Here is a 14,100-nt window from a genome sequence, read left to right on the forward strand (position 1 = left end):
AAATGTTGGGGATCCTTAGAGCGTGGCCCTGGGTCATCTCCTCTTCCTCTGTGTACACCTCCTGGGGATCTCACCCCCTCCCATGGCTGCTGTGACCGCATCTCTGAGGTGCTTCCCATGTCTCAGTGTCCAGCTCTGAATATCCCCCCAATAGGTCCAGCCACCTCCTGGGTATCCCCCTCAGAGGGCATCCCCAGACCCTCAGATTCACCTCACCTCCCTCTTTCTCCCCACATCCAATCTGTTGTCAGGTCCTGCCAGTGGTCTGTCCTAAACACCTTTCACATCCATTCATTTCTCTCCGTCCCCATCATTGCATGTCAGGCCACCACAGCAGGGTGCTCCCACTGGTCTCTCCAGCTCTATCCTGCCCCCCAACAATCCATTCTCCACATAGCAGCAGAGGGATCTTCCTAAATTTAAGTCAGATCACGACCTCCCCCAGCTCAGAATCCTTCTGTGGCTCACCATCACACTATGAACACAATGCAGACATCTTTCTGTGGACTGCAACACCCTGTGTGGCCTGGCCCCCGTTGACCCTTCCAACCCTGTCTCCCAACACCCTCTCCCTCACTCACTCAACTCCAGCTACTCCAGCTAGAGGCCAAGTTCATTCCCACCTCAGAGCCTTTGCATATGCTGTTCCCACCACCACCATGCCTTTCCCACAGCTCAGCCCATGGTGGCCCCTCTTTCCCTAGGCCCAACTCTGCCTCAACTGTCCATTTTTCGCCACCATCAGCCACCCCACTTCCTTCGCTCTCTAAAGAGTTATTGAGCACCTGCTGTTACATGGTGGCTTTCACAATCATTCCTTTCATCTTCCCAGTAGCCCTCAAAGGGAGTTGGGGCACTTCTGAGTGTAGTAACAGTAAGGGCCCCACCCCAACCCAGGAAAATCCCAGCTGATATCCTGACAAAGAAAATGTCTTCCTAAAGAATTGAAACAGGAAGAAATTGGAACAAGAGAAGGCACCAGCCCTGGAAAAGTGGACACTGCTCTGGGTGGGTGGGTCTATGGGGAGGTCAGAGAAAAAAGTGGGTGAAGCCCTGTGCCCGCCTCACAGGTGGGTAGGTGCCTGGGGAAGTGGGCTCATGGGCAGAGCCAGGGAGGGCAGTTCTGAAGCCTGTGCCCACCTCACCACCTGTCTATGCCAGGCAATGGCTGCAGTCTTTCCTAGGATAGACACCAGCTCTGCTCCTAGGAGAAAGAGCACATGCTATGGGTCCCCAACTGGCTCTCACCCTGGGAGCCTCAGTCTTCTCATCTACAAAATGGGAATAATAGAAAGAGATCGATCTGATGCTCAGGAGAGGCTCAATAAATGAGTATATTGAGGAAATCCTCTACTTTCTTCAGCTGGGTTCCCCCTGCTCCCCAAACAAGAGCACTTCTGTCCAACCCCCCAAAAGAAGGTGCTACAAAAGGGTTTAAGGTGGTGCAGCCACTGAGGGAAAAAATCTGATGGTCCTTCTCAAAGTTAAATATTGAATTACCACATGGCCCAGCAATTCTGCTCCTGGGTGTATACCCAAAAGAACAGAAAACAGGGACTCAAGCAGACACTGTGTACAAATATTTATAGCAGCATTATGCACAATCACCAAAAGGTGGAAACAACCCAAATGGCCATCAACTTATGAATAGATAAATATCATAAGGTCCATCCATACAATGAATATTATTCAGCCATGAAAAGGAATGAAACACTGATGTATGGTACAACATGGATGAACCATGGTGCATGTGATCCCATGTACACGAGATGTCCAGAACAGGCAAATCCGTAGAGATAGGAAGCAGATTAGTAGTTGCCAGGGGCTGGGGGAGGTGGGATGGGGAATGACTGCTAATGGGGACGGGGTTTCCCTTTGGAGTGATATACTAAATGCCACTGAATTGTTCACTTTAAATAGTTATATTAGGTGAGTTTTGCCTCAATGTTTTTTTGTTTTGTTTTGTTTTATGTTTTTTAGATTTTTTTTTTATTGGAGAATTGGGGGAAGGAGAACAGACAAGTTGCTGTCGTTTTGTTCTTCAGTCTAGTTGTGGAGGACGTTGCTTCACTGGCCCAAGTTGGCACCATCATTGCGCTCTTCCCGGGTGAGGCAGATCAGTCGCCGGCTTCTGGACGGCCGCTCACTGCGGCTGCTGGCCGCTCACGCTGGCTGCTGGCCACACACGGTAGCCCATGGCTACCCACTGCAGCAGGGGCTGCAGCCTACGCCATAGCCAGCAACTCACAGCAGCCCAGCTCCAGGTTGAGCTGTTGTTCAGCATCTTAGCTGTAGAGGGCAGTGTCACTGGCCCTCATATGTGGGATCCGAACCGGGGCCGTCTGGCTTCCCAAGCCAGTTCTTAACCAACGCGCCACTCGGCCGGCCCTGCCTCAATGTTTTTAAGACAAAAAAAAAAAAGTGCTTTGAGGGCTCATGCGAAATTTCTCATGATGGCTGCCTCTGGAAGGGGCCTGGAAGCACTGGGGTGGGAATGGAAGGGAAACTTAACTTTCACTCATCATTTTTGGGGACTTTTTGATTTTCTATACCATGAGCACATATTGCCCATTCAAAAACACTTAACTAACTATAAAAATTAATGAGTTGACTACATAACCCAAAAAGTGAACTCTAATATAAACTATAGTTAGTAATAATGTGTCTATATTGATTGATCAATTGTAACAAACACACCACACTAATGCAAGACATTAATAACAGGGGAAATTATAGGGAGTTGAGGAGGTGTGTTGGCACTCTATACTTCCAGCATAATTTTTCTGTAAACCTAAAACTGCTCTAGAAAATAAAGTCTATTTAAAAACTAATTTGTTGAAATTAGTGAAAAAGGCATTAAGATACTTTAATTGGCAGTGGGGGTGGGAGGAGTGCTTTGCGGCACAGGTAGTTTTCCCTTTCTTGATCTGGGTGCTGATGACATGTGTGGGTTCAATTTGTGAAAATTCCTGAACAGTCCAGTTCTGTAATGGGCACGTTCCTGTACATATATTACACTTCAATGTAAATCAATAAAAATAATATGTGAAGTTATTTGGGGATGGTATGTACCATCCTTTAAAATGAGCAGTTTCGACTCAAACCAGCCTGGGTTCAAAGCAGGACTCTGTTTCTCCCTAAGTGAGTCCAGTCCCCACCCTCAGCTTCCATTTCCAATCTGGAAAATGGGTTGCTAATAGCAGTGCCTACCTGTTAAGGTTGTTTGGGACACTTCAGTTAGATGAGGTTTGGCAGGTAGCATTCAAAACTTTAGCCATTATTTCTATTTCTACTATTACTATTTTATAGAAGTGAGAGAAATGCAAAGCTGATACTTGAGATGCCATGGGAGGCTGGAACACTCACATCTCTTGGCATCAGCACCCAATCTCATCCCAAACACCAGGCAGGACATCCAGCAGCCCCACCCTGGCAGAGATGACCCCGCCCACCCTGCTGGGGCCTGAGTTATCTGGAGATGGAGGTGCTAGTAGCTCCAAGGCCCACACCCATGGAGCGCAGGTTTGTCAGGTTAGCCCAGCCGCCAGTCAGGTACTTGTCATACAAGGTGTGTGGGCTCCTGAGAAGAAATGCAGGACAGAGACCCGGACCCACCAGAAACCACCTATCTGCCTCTCCTTGAACTACAGGCACTGGGGCCCACCAGCAGCCTGACAGCCAAGTACTATCAGACTTTTCCTATTGCCCCACATCCCAGCCCTGCTCTCCATTCCCTCTCACAGCTTGTAATCAAGACAGCCTGCCTCCATCCTGGCTCATGGCACCTCCATGAACCCCTCTATGCCAAAGGGCTGCCCCACCCAAGACTCATACTCTTCCAAAGTGCCAGGCTCCAGGAGACCTGAGCTGAGAGGGAGCTTACCTCAAATTTCTGGAGTGCTGACAAAAAGCTTCAGGGGCAGTTCTGAGGGCAAGGCTGAGCTGACAAATAAGCACGGGGAGGAGGGAGTCTCACTATAGCTTTGGGCATATTGTAGAAGATCCTGACAGAAAAATAAGTTTAAAAACCACCAGTAATCTAGACAATTCCAGGACTACAATCATCTCTGCACACCATCCTAAGCAAGTGTGGCCACGCTTAGATGTAAGGATCCTATAAAGCTCGACTGTGTGATCTCAGGAAGGTGTCTGCACCTCTCTGAGACTCAATTTCCTTCTCGGTAAGATAGGAACCATATTACCCACTTCATGGGGCTGTGATAAACACACAGCATTTTTAATGTGCTCAGCTCAGTGCTTGGCACACAGTAAGCCCTTGATCAAGTTGCTGTTGTTGCTGCCATCATAGTCAGTGTTGTTACCCGGCCATCTGGGATTAGCAGAATTAGGCCCAAGTCTTGCCAGAGAGGAGAGAGAGGGTCCCATTTTGTGAATGACTCCTGAGTCATCATCCAAGCCCCTCTGCAGATACCAACCCATGCACCGCCGGCCACAAGCCTAGAGCTAATGTTACCACTTAGAAACCCAAGCTGGGCTATACAGAGAGGCCGGGGCCATTGGAAAATGCCCAGGATGTTGGGGTCATTCAGGGTTGGAGTGTTCAAATCCGAGCTTCCCCTCTGTCTCCCTCCCGCCTCCAGCCTGAGAGTCCCCAGCTCATGGGCCTCAGCCAGGCCAGCTAGCTACCCCTTGCAAGGAGTGAGGGCCTGGTCCCTGGGACACCAGAGAGCATCTTGTCACCAGCATCCAACAAGTATCAGCTGAAACCAACTGCAGGACCTCATACAACCCTCACAGCCAACTCTAGGAGCCCAGGAGGGTATCCTGTTTTCACAGAAGGGCACTCTGCAGTGCTGTGCCTGCCATGGGTGGGTAGAGGGACCAGAAAGCAGCCCGACCACAAGCATAAAGTCCATTGGTGGGACACACAGCCCCCTTTAAGACAATGAAATTCCAAGTGACGCCAATCAGCCCTAATGAGGCGTCACAGGGCAGGGCTTGGATCCCTCTGTAATGTCCTTGTGGTGGTCTTCTTGAGGCCCCTGCCCATCACTGACACCCTGGAAGAAGGATACACCCAGTACTCCTGGGCACGCACAGAAAAATCCACGTTCACACACACTGACCGTCGGGACACAACCATATCCCCCAACCCGAGTAGCCCGGTCCTGGGTCCTAGTGATCCCTAGGACGGCTGAGCACAGACCCTCGCAACCGCTCTGTCAGCTCTGCGCGTCGGGTTCCAGCGCAGAGCGCTCTCGGGTTACGCCCCGCTTAGTCCCCTTCCCACCCCCACCCACCCCCTGCCCCAGGTGCACTCACCCCGCGGGTCTCGGCCTCAGGCCCTCAATCCAGATCCGCCCGGCCCGCCAACTCGACTCTGACCGCACGGCCCCTTGGCCCGGCTCTTTAACCCCGCCCGGCAATACTGCGAGGCCCGTCCCCGGCCCGCCCCCGGCCTCGGGGGACCCTGGGCGGGGACTGAGGCGCGGCTTCCAGAGACGCGGAGAGAGACAGAGACTGGGAAGACTGGAGAGTGACAGAAAGGGAAAGACACAGAGACTGAGTTGGAGAGCGTGACAGGTGGAGAGATGGAGAAAATGACACAATCAAAAGAGACATGCGGCAAGACCAAGACTGGGACATCCAGAAACTGCAAACGCCAGGCTCCTTGCCCAGCCCGCCCCGGCCTGGCTGCCTTTAGCGACCAGATCCTCCTCCTCTCTTCTTCCCTTAACACTCTCCTCCCACGCTAGCACTCCTCATGGCCCCACTTCAGGGCCTGCCTCCAAGCTTGGACAGGAATCCCTAAGCCAGCACCCCTGACTCCCCACTGGCACCCAGGAGCCTCCTCTGGGACCACCAGGAATTCTCAGGTTCCACCAGCCTTTGTGAACCAGCCCTTCTGCTCCCTCTGGATCCTGGGTCCAAGCCAGCCTCTTGGGGCTCTGCAGCCAGTAGCAGCCTCTCCCTTCAGAAAGACCTCTGGCCTCAACAAGCAGCACCAGACTCTGGTTCTGCTCCTCCCACCCACCCACCCACCACCAGCCACCTTGACCCTCCAGCTAGGATGTTGTCTTTGGCCAGCCCATCTGCTCTAGATGTGTCTAGACAGGGTCAGCCCAGCCTCCAGATGTGAGACAGAGAGATAATTCTTGGGTCAGTGAGTGGGTGGGTGGCTGACCTGGGCAAGTGGGCAGACAGATGGGAGGACCCACAGCTGGCCTCTGGTTCCCCACCCTCTCCCCAGAGCCTAGCAAACCAGAAGCCCAGGAAATACCTGTCAAAGCGGGGGGGGGGGGGGGGGGGGGGGGGAAAGCCACAGGAGACTAGAGAGAGCAAAGGCTCCAGACATTATTGCAGGCCCATCTTGAGCCTGCAGGTTGCAGGCTCAAGGACAGGCATGAATTTCCGGGTTCAGGCAGAGGTCGAGCCAGATACTGAGAAGACCAAAGTTAAGAAAAAACAATGAGTTCCAAAGTTAAAACCACAGTAAACCATAAAGAAGCTGAAGAAAGGCAAGGCAGCATAGATAGTGTCCCTCAGGATGGCTATTCCAAAGGCTTTTGATTTATCAAAAATAAATTCTGGATGCAGTTACAGATTTAGTGCCTGGCAGGTGAGCCTGTCCTGGCTTTGCAGGCCAACCAGGTGGGAGGTCTGACCTCCGGGCTGGTTAGCGTGGTGGATGGGACCAAGGGGTAGAGCAGGTCCAAAGCAGTGCTGAACTCTCTCAGAGAACAGAGCCTGGGGGCCAAGGCCAAATTCAAAGCCATGTTGTGCAGTGGTTAGAGCATGGACTCTGGCAGCAGAGGGCCTCCATCATATACTCACTGTGAACCTCAGAAGGTTGTTGTAATGCTTTAGGACAGTGGTTCTCACCCAAGGCAATTCTGCCCCCCAGGAGACAATGGGCAATGTCTAGAGATGTGTTAGGTCAGACTTGGGGGTGGGGGTGCTATGGCATCTAGTGGGTAGAGGCCAGGGATGCTGCTAAACACCCTACAATGCACAGGACAGCCTCTCACAACAGATTGTAATCCTACCCCAGACGTCAACAGTGCCAAAGTTGAGAAACCCAGCTTCAAGATGTAGGGAGCACCTCTGTATTTTAGCACATAGTAAGTGCTGACTTCTATTTGTAGCTTCCAGGCTTCTCCCTCACTGGCAAATCCTGATTGCTAACTCCATGCTCTATGTGCCCCAGTTCAGAGAAAGCAGTGGCTTCCCAACCCATGCAGTCAGTCAGGCAAGTGCAATCAGTCAGGTAAATCCTCTGTTAGCCTGGCTCTGTCTCGCCGAGTCTAGGGTCTCCATGAATGTAGGCCCTCAAGATCAGCTGGGGTGGGGCGGGGCTGGGCAGTGCTAGGCTCAACATAGATCTGTGCCACTGTAGAGCGCCTGCTGTGCTCCAAGCATGGGGAATATGGCAGAGAATAAAGACAGACCAAATACCTACCTTCATGGAACCCAGACTCAAGTAAAGAAAGCAGAAAATAAACATATCCATCAGGAAATTGCCACCAGTGAAGGGCTCTAACACAGAGTTTTGCAGTGGGGTGAGGAGTGCTGGTATTTGAGGTTGGGTGTCAGGTACCTTCCCCACCGAAACCTGAGTAATGATAATACATGTTGAATCATATTGTACACTTTAAATATATGAAGGTCTGGCAATTAAGTTCGTGAACTCATCCTAGAAAAAGTGCTACATACCTCATTGCTGAATATCACTATGGTCACCTTCGAAGTACTCCCCTTGGGAAGCTGTGTAACTATGTACCAATGCCAGCTCCTAGTCCACCCTTCAAAACAATTTTGGAGCTCTTTTTCTGGAATGGCCATCAGAGTTGTCGTCGTATTACCCTTGCTGTCCTGAATGTCATCAAAATGTCTTCCTTTCAATATTTCCTTTATCTTCAGGTAAAGAAAGAAGTCATTGGGGGCCAGATCAGGTGAGTAGGGGGGCTGTTTCAATACAATTATTTGTTTACTGGCTAAACACTCCCTCACAGACACTGCCGTGTGAGCTGGTGCATTGTTGTGATACAAGAGCCATGAATTGTTAATGAAAAGTTCAGGTCATTGTCGTCTAACTTTTTCACGCAGCCTTTTCAGTACTTCCAAATAGTAAACTTGGTTAACTGTTTGTCCAGTTGGTACAAATTCATAATGAATAATCCCTCTGATATCAAAAAAGGTTAGCAACATCGTTTTGACTCTTGATTTCTACTGACAGAACTTTTTTGATCGTGGAGAATTAGCTGACTTCCATTGTGCACTTTGACACTTTGTTTCAGGTTTGTATTGGTACATCCATGTTTCGTCACCAGTGATATCACAGCCCAAAACATCGACTTGACTCTCCAAAAGATTTTGGCAAACTTTGGCTCTCCTTTGCTTTTGTTCATTGGTGAGCTCCTTCGGGACCATCTTTGCACACATCTTTCTCATGTCAAGGTTTTCAGTTAAGATTTTCCTGTTTCTCTATTGATGTTTACTTGGTCTGCTATGCTTCTCACAGTCAGCAACGATCTAGACACACAATTTGACGAGTTTTTGCAATGTTTCCATCAGTTCTGCTCATTACTGGCCATCCTGGCCTCTCTTCATCAATGACATGTTCTCTCCCCTCAGAAAAACGTTTAACCCATCTGTACACTGCTGTTTTCTTCATGGCATTATCCCCATGAACTTGGACCAACATGCCTCTGATTTCATTTTCATTCTTGTCAAGTTTAGCGAGAAATTTAATGTTTGTTTGTTGCTCTAATTCAAGCTCAGACATTCTCACGACGGCACACAAAAACAATAATGAACGCCACCCAGCAAGACACTGCCACACGTCGACATGAACACAGCTGTGAGACACTGATATACCAAGGTTATGAAACCTTACTGAGCTGTTTGAACAGTGCTGCCAATGTAAGCACATGGTGGCAAGGTCACGAACTTAATTGTCAGACTTCGTATATAATTTTTATTTGTCATTTGTACCTCAATAAAGCTGGGGGAGGAAATAAATGTTGAATGGATGGATAGATGGATGGGTAGATGGATGGGTAGATGGATGGGTGGATGGATGCATGGATGAATTTTCTCAAGTCTGAGCCTCACAGAAAATACTCTGGCTGTTTCCCAAAGTCTGGTGCAAGAATTCTTAGCTGTTAAGCCCAGTAATTTTAGATGGCACATGGAGGAACATTTTATATTTATTTTCTATTTTATATTTATGTTAAATGAGAGATTTGGTTTGATAAATAAGGAAAAAAATACACTTGGCCTGTACATTAAATCCACAGTCTTGTGGGTATAATAGTGATATAAATTTTGCTTCAAAATAAATAAGGTTTAAAAGGAAGGCCACTGAAAGAAAACTATTAATTGATAGAAACATAATACATAGAGGGGACAAAAATGGTGACAGAGGATTGTGAATGGCTGAAATTTCAAAATCAGACACCATCTTGTCTGGATTAACAAAGGTATAGGAGGAGGTTCAAGATCTCTAAATTTGAGTTTTGGAAATATTAGGGCAGCAATCTTCCCCAAATTCCAGAAAATGAGAAGGAGAGGGCTCAAAACTTAAAGGAGAGAATTTTAAAACAAGTGTAAGACACCTCCCTAGCCCCAGCAGGTGGTAACCTTGGACTCTTCATTTCAATAATGTTCCCTCACTAGGTGCTGGGCCCTCAGCGAGGGTGAGAGAGGGTGGTGTTTCCAGTTGAAGAAGAGGCGATACAAATAATTGAAGCTTTGCTGCTTAGAGGAGGCAAAAAAGAGGCCAAGGAAGGCTACGTGAAGGATGTGTCATCTGAGCAGGGACTTCAGGGAGGGGTTGGATTTCAACAGGTGCAGGAGAGGGGGTGGGGCTTAGGCACAGAGAGACCTGAGGGTGTGGCTAGGCAGGTGGCTTTCCCTGGCCTGGGGGTGTGAGAAGGGAAGAGGCTGGAGAGGTACAGGGGTGGATGTGAAGGGCCTTGAAGGCCAGTCCCAGTAGCTAAGGGTTGATATGGTGGACAATGGGGAGCCACAGATGGTGCTGGAGTGTGAGAGGTGCCCCCTTTTTATTGGTTTGTTTTAAAGCTCATTGGAGCTTTTTTTTTTTTTTAGGGGTATGGATATTTTAAGGATGTGAGGAATGTCCGCATTAGTGAATAGCTGGATATGGGGTTCCAGAGAGCAGGAGGAGGAGAGAAGAGGTTGTCAGCCCAGCTTCTCTGCCCTCAGAGAGATGGAGACAAGAAAAGAGAAACAAGTTGAAGGGCTGGGGATGAGGAATCACTGAGAGTGAGCTTCCTGGCCGTGTGACGTCAGGAAAGTCATGTGACCACTGTGGACCTCCATCCTGTACAGATAAAATAGAGGAGGTGACCACAAGATGAGGTAGTGGTTACAGAGTGCTCAGCCCCATGCTTGGCACAGAGCTTGGGCTGGACAAACTTCAGCACTTCAAGTTTGTGGTTTGATTTGGGCTATGCTAGTGATTCTCAACCAGGGTGGATTGTCCCCCCAGGAGACATCTGGCAGTATCTACAGATACTTTGGTTGTCACACTGTGGAGTGGGAGACAAGAAATCTAGTTGGTAGAGGCTAAGGATGCTACTAAACACCCTACAATGCACAAAACACCTCCACCCCAAAGAATGATCCGGCCCCAGATGTCAACACCACCAAAGTTGGGACACTCTGTGTTACCTTGAGTCTAAAAGGCCTGTGGGTCATTCAGGGAGATGCTCATGACGCAGAGGGGCCCCTCTCAAGAAGTGTGTCTGTGAGTCACCTGTATGTGGATTCTCTGGAGACAGTGGATGCCCTGAAGTAGGTCAGTGAGGTCACTCGGGGAGGGAGGTGGACAGAGAAGAGGGTGGGGAGACAGAAGCTGCATGTAGAGAGAGGACACGCAGAGGCACAGCACTGGAGGTAGCGATCCACTTCTGGGAGGTTGAGGAACAGTGGTAATAGAGGTTGGGTGCCCAGATGTCAAACAGCCTAGGCCCCAGGAGGGGACAGGGCTATGTGGTTAACAGGTCACCAGAGTCCTCCGCCTGGCAGTGGCCAAGGTCTCAGTGAACTAAGGTCAGAGTGGGAGGATAAGCAGTGGAGGCGGTGGCTGGATTAGGAAGATGGTACCAGAAAGATGTCTGGAAGTGGATAAAGGCAGAGCACGGTCTGGGAGAGGGAAGGGCTTTTCCTGGGGATCCAGAAGCTAACGGCAGACTTTTATGGGCAGAGATAAAAAGAAGACAGATCGCATCATACACTGTCAATGGGGATGTAAAATAGTGCAGCCTCAATGGAAAACAGTTTGGCAGCTCCTCAAAACCCAAAACATCAAATTACCATATGACCCAGCAATTCCACTCCTCGTATACACGCAAAAGAATTGAAAACAGGGATTCAGACACATGTACATGTGTGCTCATAGCAATACTGGTCACAATCGCCAGAAGGTAGAAACAGCCCAATTGTCCATTAATGGGTGAATGAGTGAATGAACAAACGTGGTCCACCCAAACAATGGAATATTCATCAGCCATGAAAAGGAGTGAAGCTTTGGCATACTCTACAATGTGGATGAAACTCAAAACCATGATGATGAGTAAGAGAAGCCAGACACACACAAAAAAACCCCACATAGTGTATGATCTCATTGATATAAAATGTCCAGAACAGGCAAATCCATAGAGACAGAAAGTAGGTTGGTGGTTGCCAGAGGCTCTGGGGGGAGGGAATGGAGTGAAACACAAAGCCAAGGGAAAGGGGCATAAGGTCTCCTTTTGGGGTGATGAAAAAGATTGAAACTAGATAGAGGTGATGGTCGCCCAACATTGTGAATGTACTAAATGCCACTGACTTGTACGCTTTAAAATGGTTAATTTTATATTATGTGAATTTCACCTCCATAAAAAATAAAAAAAGAGTGTTCTGGCAGGAAATGGAGGACTCAAATGGGATAATTTGAATAAAGTTTAATAAAAGCACTAGTTTCAGGCCCAACCTTTCTCCCCAGAGTTCTGCTCTGCTCTCTGGCATGGCTTCTTCAGAGGATCTTCGAGGCCCAAGCCCCAGAGGCTGTCTGAGAGGGAAGGTGGTGGCAAAGATCAAGGAGGGAGACACGCCCAAGTGGCAGTGGGAGAGGCCTCACCTGGCAGGCTCCTCGATGAGTCCTGGTCAAGATGGTGCAGTAGACAAATGCTGTGCTTACCTTCTCTTATGACCACATCAAAATTACAACTAAGCTACATAACAACCGTCAATGAGAATCGCATAAAATTGTGCTGAGCCGAAGCCCTACAACTAAGGACATGCAGAAGAAGCCACCTTGAGACAAGTAAGAGGGGCAGAGATGCAGAACGGGCTGGTCCCACACCCATGTGTGACCATTAAAAATCGGGAGGGAGGGAGGGCCGGCCGAGTGGCGCGTTGGTTAGGAGTTGGCTTGGGAAGCCAGCTCTGAGCAGCAGGACCCCAGTTTGGATCCCACATGAGGGCCAGTGATGCTGCGCCCTCTACAGCTAAGATGGTGAACAGCCGCTCAACCTGGAGCTGGGCTGCCATGAGTCACCGGCGACGGCGTAGGCTGCAGTAGGGCTGGCCAGCAGTGGGCGTGAGCTTTCGTGAGCCACAGTGAGCAGCCCGTGAATGTCTGGCAAGTGACTGCCTCAGCCAGGAAGAGCGCAATGATAACATCAACACGGGCCAGTGAAGCAACGTCCTCCACAACTAGACTGAGGAACAAAAGGACAGCAACTTGTCTGTTCCCTTTCCCTGATTCCCCAACACTATTCCCCTCCCACAATTCCTTAATAAAATCTTAAAAAAAAAATAATCGGGAAGGCTATCTCGGCTGTGGAGGTCCTCCTCACCACCCCCAGAGGAATGAGAGGTCCCAGCCCCACCCCAGCCCAGGGTTCCAGTGCCAGGGAGAGAAGTCCCCATAATTTCTGGTTGTGAAAACCAGTGGAGATTGTGACTGAGTCAGACGGAGGGTGGCTGGAGTCCCAACTGCATCTCTTAAAGGGACTGCACAAAAACTTACTCTGAGCTCCAGTGCTGGGGCAGCACTTGGAAAGGTGGCAGGGACACATGGTGGGGAGATGAGTTGTCTGGTTTGGAACAGGGGCTGGAGGGACAGCTTTCTTCTGGACGGAAGAATTGGTGAAAGTCATTGCTTCTTTGTTGAGCCCTCCCTCCTCCAAGCATGCAGATGCAGTGGATCACCATCTCTGAGTCTCCACCATTCATTCACCATGCCCTAGTGATTCGAGACCCCACCCCACCCAACTTTTGGGCACACCTAAGCCATTCCAGTGGCTTTTTCTTACAAAACACCTGCCTTAGCTCATGCTGCAGACTTTCCTAGGGTCTCTCAAAGATTCTCAGAACCCAGACAATCAGATTCTGGCTTGAGCATGTCCTGTACCTCTGGCTGAGCAGCCCTAAGCCTGCCACCCATGACAGCCAACCTAGGTTCACAGCTTGGCCTCTTGAGGCACTTCAAGGCACAGCATGGTCAGCAGCCATTTGTGTATTTCTTTGTGGCTCCTGCCTAGTGGCCCCAGATGAGACACAGGCTGCAGCTGAACTTGACTTGCAGCAGAGCCTCTCCAAGGCAGTCCAGGGGCTGGTGCCCGCAATGGCCAGCTTCAAAATGAGCTGGTGCATCACCCAGCCACCTCCAAGAACAACATAACAAAGGGGCAGATTGGGTAGGCACCAGAGCCCTGCTGAGGCAGGTCCTGCTCTGTAGGGTCAGCCCATGCACCACAACTCCTCCACTGTAGTCAAGGCAAACCTTCACAACCAGTGAGCCCAAAGGTCAGTCCCTGCCACTGATATGCAAATAGCAACAAAGGCTCAACTACAAGAGGAGGGCACTTACAACCCACACAAGGGACACACCTGGCGTGCGTGGCTCAAATGAGCAGGAAGACTGTGCTACTGAGCCCCACAGCACACCTATATAAGGCCATTTTACTAAGACCAGAAGACATAGCAGCCCTACCTAATACATAGAAACAAACACAGAGAGGCAGCCAAAATGGGAAGACAAAGAAACATGTTTCAAATAAAAGAACAGAACAAAACTCCAGAAAAAGAACTAAACAAAATGGAGACAAGCAACCTACCAGACACAGA

General features: G+C 49.5%; 1 protein-coding gene across 3 annotated transcripts in view; it reads right to left on the reverse strand.

Moving 5' to 3' along the window:
• Nucleotides 1–14,100, reverse strand: part of CYP4F22 (cytochrome P450 family 4 subfamily F member 22) — a 56,907-nt gene that overhangs the window by 23,712 nt on the left and 19,095 nt on the right. The window contains exon 1 of one of the 3 annotated variants that reach the window (XM_019631731.1): nt 5,284–5,366. The exons of the other annotated variants lie outside the window; for them this stretch is intronic. The gene's annotated coding sequence lies outside the window, so the exon portion shown is untranslated. Of the gene's footprint in view, nt 1–5,283; nt 5,367–14,100 lie in introns of those variants that run through there. 3 annotated transcript variants of the gene reach the window in all.

The sequence above is a fragment of the Hipposideros armiger genome, unplaced genomic scaffold (assembly GCF_001890085.2).
Source record: "Hipposideros armiger isolate ML-2016 unplaced genomic scaffold, ASM189008v1 scaffold_1045, whole genome shotgun sequence".
In the NCBI taxonomy this organism is placed as follows: Eukaryota; Metazoa; Chordata; class Mammalia; order Chiroptera; family Hipposideridae; genus Hipposideros; species Hipposideros armiger.